Source organism: Neomonachus schauinslandi, chromosome 1 (assembly GCF_002201575.2).
Source record: "Neomonachus schauinslandi chromosome 1, ASM220157v2, whole genome shotgun sequence".
Taxonomy (NCBI): Eukaryota; Metazoa; Chordata; class Mammalia; order Carnivora; family Phocidae; genus Neomonachus; species Neomonachus schauinslandi.
In genome coordinates, this window is record NC_058403.1 from 65,981,778 (window position 1) to 65,990,590 (window position 8,813).

An 8,813-nucleotide genomic window follows, 5' to 3' on the forward strand; every position below is an offset into this window, starting at 1 on the left:
ATGTGATTGTTACAGTGAAAAATTGTAAACCTAAAAATTCCAAAATGAGGGCCTGGTTATGGAAATAACATACTGAGAAATGAGAAATATAATACTAACATATGAAAAATCCGGATGTTGGGGAGAAAAACCCAACTTATATTATTCTCTATACCTTTAAAATTACTTCATAACTTAAAGTGGTATACAAAAATTTTAAGAGCAAGTTAATATTATTTTTCTGTATCTTCCAAATTTTCTAGAGTAAGCAATATACTATTTATACAATAAGAAAAACTTTCAAAAAGTAGAGCTGAAAGCATATATTTACTACAGTGAAGTGTCCCAGCCTACCTAAAACACTGACAACACTGCATTCTTTACTTTTGGCTAGAATTTTATGAACTCAATGTTCTGCTATTTCAGAGTTCTGACTGAATACTTCAGGTCTTTAAGAAAAACTACCTCTTCCCTTATATGTCGTTGGATTATTTTTATTCTTAATTTTTATTTTTTCTTTAAAGATTTATTTATTTAAGAGAGGGGCACCTGGATGGCTCAGTAGATTAAGCGTCTGCCTTTGACTCAGGTCATGATCCCGGGGCCTGGGATCTGGCCATGTCAAGTTCCCTGCTCAGGGGTGAGTCTGCTTCTCCCTCTCCCTCTGCTTCACCCCCCCCGCCCCCTGCTCATGCTGTCTCTCTCTCTCAAATAAATAAAATCTTTAAAAAGAGAGAGAGCCCGTGAGCGCATGCCCATGGTGGGTAGGGGAAGGTAGGGGACAGAGGGAGAGGGAGAGAATCCAGGATAGAACAGACTCCTTGCTGAGTGCAGAGCCCAAGGCGGGGCTCAATCCCACGCCCCTGAGATCATGACCTGAGCCAAAATCAAGAGTCTCCACTCACTGACTGAGCTGCCCAGAAGCCCCTTGGATTTTTTTTTTTTTTAAATAAATCTTTCCCCAAAATGGTGTAAAGAGTTCCTTCATGTTAAAAAAGAAAAACCACAAACTTACCTTAATCCAATTCATATTCATTACTGAAATTAATAAGTTCTGTAATATATCTATCACATGTGAACTTATGAGGGTTTTCACATTTCAAATTAAGAAGCAGCACAATCAGGATGTACCTTTCTTCCCAAAATTTATTAACAACTCAAAGCTCAGAAATTTTAATTTTTTAAGATTTTATTTTTAAGTAATCTCTGCACCCAACATGGGACCTGAACCCACAACCCTGAGATCAAAAGCTGCACACTCCACCAACCAAGCCAGCCAGGCCCCCCTCAGAAATTTTAATTTTAATCTTCAATACTAATCATAGGACTGAGCATACAGCAGTCCCTCAAATGCTATGAAAAGAATGAATAGACCAGAAAATAGTTTATGAACTAATGTAATACTGTGTTTCAACTATACTCAAATTTTTTTTAAAAAGTCTATATAAAGAAATAAAACGGTAAATTTGGTAGATTGATCAACGCTAAAATTTTAACTTTTTTTCAAAGGAATGACCCACAGGATAGAAAGGAGCAAATCACATATGATAAGATGTCAAAACCTTGTTAGAAACTATAAAACAGGTGGTCAAGCGATATTATACTAGCAAAGTGGAGAACTCTAAAGCCTAAGCACCTGCAAAGAAGCTGATTCACACTGCCCAGAAGCATCTCTGAAGGTTGAAGGGGCAACACTAGGTTAGCTGAAAGTCTACAAAACAGTCATCATAGCCAGATTTCCTCCCCCACTGTTCAGAACCAGGCAACCATCCCTTCCCCAACCCTACAGTTGTGGAAAAGATTGCTTTGAAGAAACCAAACTAAAGAGACTCCAAAATGGAGGTCTCCAGTACAGGTAAGGGGGTAGTAATATGCCAAACAGAAAATAGGATTACAAGAACACAATGAACAGTGAGAACCCCAGCTCCTTTTCTAAGATAGGTACTCAAAACACAGCAGCCAGGTGTACATAACCTCCCCACAAGAGACTGGAGGCTCTCTTTCTCAAGGAAACTGACCAGCCCAAGAGAAAAGACCTATGAGTGTCCCCTCCTCCCATAAATGGCCACCTTTAACAAGCCACACCTATTGAATTTTCAGTTCAGTTTTTGGCACTTCACTCTTAAATATGAATGGACAGCCATATAAGATTATAGCTGGGGAAAGCCGCTACAGAGAAAAGACAACAATAGAAACAAAAAAAGGAACTTGGAAGAAACAGAGCAAAGTGGGGGGAAAAAAGAAAACTTAAGAAAAAAAACTATCATGAAATCTTCAAAAGGATTATAGTGTCTACGAAACAATATAAAGATACTATAACATAGAATGAGCTCTAAGAAACTTAAAGTGTGGATAGAAATTAGAAACTCAATAGGAAGGTTGGAAGATAACACTGAGGAAATTTCTTAGAAAGCAGAACCAAAAAGACTGATGGAAAGTAAGAGGGAGGGAAAAAAAAGAAAAAAGAACAACCTACGAGGGGTGCCTGGGTGGCTCAGTCAGTTAAGCGTCTGCCTTCGGCTCAGGTCATGATCCCAGGGTCCTAGGATTGAGCCCTGCGGGCTCTCTGCTCAGTGGGGAGTCTGCTTCTCCCTCTCTCTCTTCCTGCCACTCCCCCTGCTTGTACTTTCTCTCCCTGTCAAAGAAATAAAATCTTAAAAAAAATAAAAATAAAAATAAAAGAACACATGAGTTCCAATACCCAAATAATACAAATTCCAACAGAGAACAAAAAAATTGATGAAGAGATTATCAAAGAAACAAGGCATCAAATTTAGAATATCCATTCAATGAAAGACACTACAGACAAAATTAACAGAAAGATGACAGGCTTGGAGGAGATATTTTCCAACCTAAAATCAACAGACCATTCAAATCTAACCTCCACAAGGAACTTCCGCAAACCAAAAAAAAAAAGACAGCAACCCAAAGCAAAGAGAAACTAAGGGCAAAACAGAAAATTTTCAAAAGGGAAAACCTGAATGGATCCAAGAGATGCTCAAACTCATTAATAATCAGAGAATGTAAACTGAAACAATGAGATACCTACTTTATATCCATCAGACTGGCAAATACTAGAAAGTTGAATAAAACCAAGTACTGAGGGGCACCTGGGTGGCTCAGTCGGTTGAGCGTCTGCCTTCGGCTGAGGTCATGATCCCAGGGTCCTGGGATGGAGCCCCACATCGGGCTCCCTGCTCCGCGGGAAGCCTGCTTCTCCCTCTCCCACTCCCCCTGCTTGTGTACCCTCTCTCGCTATGTCTCTCTCTGTCAAATGAATACATAAAATCTTAAAAAAAAAAAAAAAACAAGTACAGACAAAGATGTGGGCAAACAACCCTCCTGTAGTTCTAGTAAGCACATAAACAGTGCTCCTATTCTATGACCCAGGAATCCCACTCCTAGGTATATATCCCAGAGAACTTCTCACACAGGTCCATAATAATATACAAGTAAAAGTATATTTACCACAGTGTATTTCTGATGCAAGAAAGGTGGGAAATAAAAATAAAATGTGGTAGATGCATATTATGGAATTATATTATACACAACAAAACAGAAAGGTCTCCAAAACAATGCTGAGTAAAAAAAAGTAAGAAACAGGACAAGGTCTGTAACATAATACATAAACTAAATATATACACATACACACACACGCATCATGACATATTTCACAATGATTCATATATAATCAAGAAATATATCAATCACAATGCAGTGGATACCTGCAGAAAAGGGTAATGGGGAAGTAGGGCTTAGAAATGAAAGGAAAATTTAAAGAACCCTGTACAGTCTGATGATAGTACATCAATAACAGAGAAGCATAATTAACTTTAAAATTCTTTCTACCTGAAGTCCAAAAAATAATAAAAAATGTTTTTCCAGAACTAAAGGACATAAATTTCCAGTTTGTAAGCATCCATGGAGTGGCCTTAAATTAAAACAAAACAAAAAAAACCTATCTAGGCATATTATTATGAAATTTCAGGGGTTAAAAATAATATCCAAAAAGAAAGATGGCAAGGTCACAAAGAATCAGAATGGTTTTGGACTTCAACAGCAACAACGGAATGCAAGAAAACAAGCTATGACTTCCAAACTTTTTAAGCCTACAATTTTATACCCAGCCAAATTATTGATGAAATGTTAAGATAGAATAGAGATTCATTTCAGTCATGCATTCAGAAAGTTTTTACTTCCCAGGTATCCTTTCTCAGGAGGCTAAGAAAATATGGGAAACAGGAGACCCAATATAGGAGAGATGCCAAGAGAATTTCAAGAGTGATGTAAAGAGAAGTTCCAGGATAACAGGTGGCAAGTAGGCCTAGAAAGTTACCAGTCCAGACTGCATTAAAAGGAGGGAGAGTTCTAGGACAGCTATCTCAGGAAATGAAGGGAGGGGGAAAAAAGTATTAACTCCTGGAAAAACACAAACTGGTTAACAGAAGAGATGACATCATAATACACTACGTGGTTCAGCTGTGAATATTTACATAGCTATAATACTGTAAACACTCTGAATATTGACTTAATAAAGAACTATGTCAATTATAATGGGAGGATGGGAGAGGCAGTGTGTATACATGGAGGAAAGTCAATAGATAATGCCTGAACTGCTATCTCAAGAAGAAGCAAATTATTAATTAATATGAGAACAAACAGCTAAAAAAATAGGGGGGTAGGGGCACCTGGGTGGCTCAATCGGTTAAGCATCTGACTCTTGATCTCAGCTCAGGTCTTGATCTCAGGGTCATAAGTTCAAGCCCGGCATAGGGCTCCACACTGGGCATGGAGCCTACTTCAAAAAAAAAAAAGGTGGGGGTAGGCTCTAAAAGTGCAGGGGCTGAGACAGGGGACAGTTGTTTTTCATACAGTATTCTAATTAAAAAATTGTATTTTTTAATGGCAATAAAGCAAGGAACTCTAACAGCCTTTCTTCAACTTTTAGTAAATTAGATCTTCACAGTATCATTTAATGATACTAAAAGAACTACATCTAGTTTGTTCTGCTTGGGAGACTGAACTGCAAACCAAGACAAAATCAAGCTTCAATGGTTGATGTGAACATAGTACAAATAGCCCTGTTTGAATTCCAGCTCCATCACGTACCATGTGAAGTAGGGCAAGTTACCTAACCACCCTGTACATGTAACCACCTCCTCAAAGTGGTTTTGCAAGGATAATTAAGAGAAAATACTTATGGTAATGCTTGATCCATCAATAGATCTCAGTCCCTCCTGCTTGTCTTTCTGTTCCCTAGCTACAAGCCCCCATTCTGGCCCCAAGCTGCCTTGTTGGTCAGAATACAGAGACTCATGGACAACTCAGCACATATCCCTCCTCATGCTGGAAAATCAATCACGATGAGTAAGCAGACTTATCTTTGTATATGAAGAGCAGCATTATTCTTGTTATGTGAAGAAGATTATCCCTATTATCCACATTCTGGATTATTGCCTGCTTTCAAGAACTGTCCTAATTAATCTACTACACTAGGTCAGAAACATTTTATCACTTCAATCTGTGTTTTGTGGGGTTGCAACATCTTAAAAAAAAAAAAAAAAAACAAACAGAACTGCACGTTCCATCAGTCTTCATCCCTGCTCTTTCACTGCAGGGCCTCAAAATTTTCTAATGCAGGCCCTATCTGGCCCCCCATTGGCCTGGGGCCACCTCCTGCTTACTGCAGCAAGAACAGAGTGAAATCAGCCCCAATCAGCTAATTGAATTGTTTACTATTTCCAACGTTTTCTTCCATTATTACGGCTGAATTCATAATACCTGCAGAGTACAGCGCTCTTAAAACAAAGACTGAGTAATAGGGAATTACCTTTATCACTAGGTCAGTCACTTTTACTTGCATGGCCCAAAGTCTTAATTGATTTTATACAAAGTATTCATACATACTTCTAAAAACAATCTGACAGACTTCACACAAACATCATAATTCAAGACAATCATTAATTTAACAAACACTGTGTGAAAACAATGGAGATAAAAACAAGATATAATCCTTAACCTCAAATGAAAGGGAAAAGGTAGAAACTGAATTGAGAGCAACAGAGAACAAAGAATAGTCTAGGAAAAGACTGAGAGGAATTCCAAACTATCTGATATAGTTTATAACATAGCTGAGGCTGAAGAAAATTACAAAAATTGGAAACGGCTCTGAACCTCCTGACAGCCAAAGTGTAAAGAGCAACAGGATGGCTTAAAAACACAAATGATCTAATAAAAGTAGTCATTTGTTTAAAATAAAAAAAGGTCTATCAATTTGTCTTAAAAAGAATTTGTCTCTAAAGTATCTACTTTATAAGGACCAATAAATAAATTAGAAAGTGTCTTGGATGGCAATGAAGATTTTTTTCATGTTGTCTTTTATTAGGCACCAATCCTAGATAAAAGTCAATGTCCATAATATTAAATCATAGGTCTGTGAAGAGGACCTAAAGTAACAAAATGCAAGTATACTAACTTCAGGTGAGGTTTTTACTCCTATAGTTTATTCTAGGTTTTTATATGTTTTGTTTCTCTACTAGACTGTAAATTCCTTAAGGCTCATGTCTGATTCCATTTGAACTTCCTTTGCTGTTTACATTACATTACAGTTTCTGCTCAATTATAATGCCTGATAAAACGCCATGCAGTTAATATTTGTATTCATTATGTTAGTCTTCCCCTCCAGACTATCATTTCCATGACATAGTAAACAGTGTTTTGGCCATGTCTGAGTGTCCCTAGTCTCAGAGCACACAATAAGTATTCACTGAATGAACATTAAATTTAACAAAAAACACAACAAAGAAGTATGAAAGAAGAGGAGAAATGATTCTTTTTGTTTTTTGAGAAGTAATTCTTAAAATGGCAGTGATCCTGGGTTCTGAGGCTCGTTCCAACAAAAACTGGATAACCTTAGGTAAGTCATTTAACTTCCCTGGCCTTCAAAGTTTCATTGGTAGAATCGAAAAATTAACATCTACTTCAAAGTTACTGTGAGTTTTAGGTGTTTTACTATACCTAAGGTATTCAGTACAATACCTGGAAAGGAGCTCAAATGTTCATTCCTTTCTCTCAAGTCCTCCATCTTACAATCAGGTATACACAGTGCCCCCCAAGAATAAATGATTTCAGTAAAAATACAATAGACTTCATTATCATTTTCCTTTGAAAAGTTAAAATTTCATCTCCTCAATTTTTAAGGGGAAATAACTTCTGGATCCGTTTCAAAATATTACAAACACAAGAACAAGTTAATGTCAAGAATGAGCCTTGAAGCAACAATAAAGAGGAAAATCACTTACTCATCTACTGCTGAGAAACAGGGGTTTTGAAGGAACTGTTTCTTAAAGAAAAAAAGGACTGAAAAAGTTAGGAATATTATCTATTAGCATGTTTTAGAAAGAGAACTTCAAAATCGTTTATTCTGAATTTAAAACTTAAAAAACCAATGATTTGGAATCTTTCCCTTAAAAGTGGCACATTAAATACTTTCCTTCCAACCTAAAACATTCCTTCAAAACGACTTCCCTGACTCCAGTCATCCTTGGGTTTTCTCCTCCCATTTTGCGCTTCATCTAATACTTCGCTGTTTCCCTCGCATCACCACTTACACTATGTGCAGACGAAGTTCTGTCATTCCTATAATTACCACACCCCGGTCAGCCGCTTCAGGCCCATGTTGTTATGACATCTGTAAACTGCAGTCGTCCGTCTCCATCCCCGCCCCCCTCCCTCCCAACCACCGGCTCCGGCTCGGGCTCTAACTTGTGAATTTCCGAGACGGTCCCTTCCAACCTCGGTCAGGATTTCTACCCGCGCCCCCTGCTCCCTCCTGCCTCAGTCCCAGCACTCTGCGCTGCCCACCCCCGCCCCCCGCCGCCCGCTCGCGCCGGGCCGCGGCGCAGGCTCAGCGCTCGCCTCCTCTCCGCCCCGCTGCCTCGGCGCCCCGCAGTCCCCGGCGCCGCTTCCAGCCCCGCCGCCGCCCCGCCCTGCCTCGCCTCGCCACGACCGGCGTTCCCGTTGGCGATCACACCAGCGCTCCCCACCCCCACCCTCCCCTCCGCCGGCCGCGCGGCCGTTAGGACAGCCGGGCCCGTGACGCACGGACGCGCCGCTAGCGCCCGGGCCCAAGGACCAGAGCTCGAGCCCGGCCGGCGCCCGCCCTCGCCCCGGGGCCTCTCCCGGGTCCCACCGAGGACTGCCGGATCCGCCAGCGGGAGGGGGAGGGGCCGGAGCCACGGGGCCCCGCACTCACCAGGCTCAAGGCAACCGATCCCGGTGCCGATGCTGGGGTGGGCCGCTCGCTCGCTTGCCGGCCCGCCGTACCTCTCCCGCGCACAAGCTCCAACAGCCGGCCAGCGCCGGTGCTCACCAGGCCTCGCTCTCCGCCGCCGCGCACCCAGCAGCGAGACCCAGCTCAGCGGGCGTTCGCAGTGCGCCTGCGCGCGGGGGCCGGCCCGCACGCCTGCGCGCTTCCTTCTGATGCCCTAATGCAGAGGCTACCGGGAGATGTAGTTTTCTACCCTTCTTTCACTGGGAAGTCCTAGTGGCTAGGGAGAACCAGTGAAGGAACAGTCGAGGATCGGGAAGGTCTGGCTGAGGAGGAGATTCGCAGTCAATGGCAAAAGTTGGAGAATCGTGGTGGAGTGACTGTGAGACGGTACTTAGGTTGAATTGCAAAGTTGTGTCTACAAATCTGTCTTCACAGCGCTTCCTAGGTGGATTGATCCTCACCTCCCCTGTCTATAACTAGCCTCTAACACAGTTTGTACCTAATACACGTTTCCTGAATGAACGATGGAATGAGTGAAGGCTGAGGGAGTATTGCAAAAGTG

General features: G+C 41.2%; 1 protein-coding gene across 1 annotated transcript in view; it reads right to left on the minus strand.

Moving 5' to 3' along the window:
• KPNA1 (karyopherin subunit alpha 1) overlaps positions 1-8,410 on the minus strand; it is a 70,985-nt gene extending 62,575 nt beyond the window's left edge. Inside the window, exon 1 of the mRNA XM_021692709.2 lies at positions 8,234-8,410. The gene's annotated coding sequence lies outside the window, so the exon portion shown is untranslated. The remainder of the gene's footprint in view (positions 1-8,233) is intronic.
• Between the last annotated feature and the right edge of the window lie 403 nt (positions 8,411-8,813).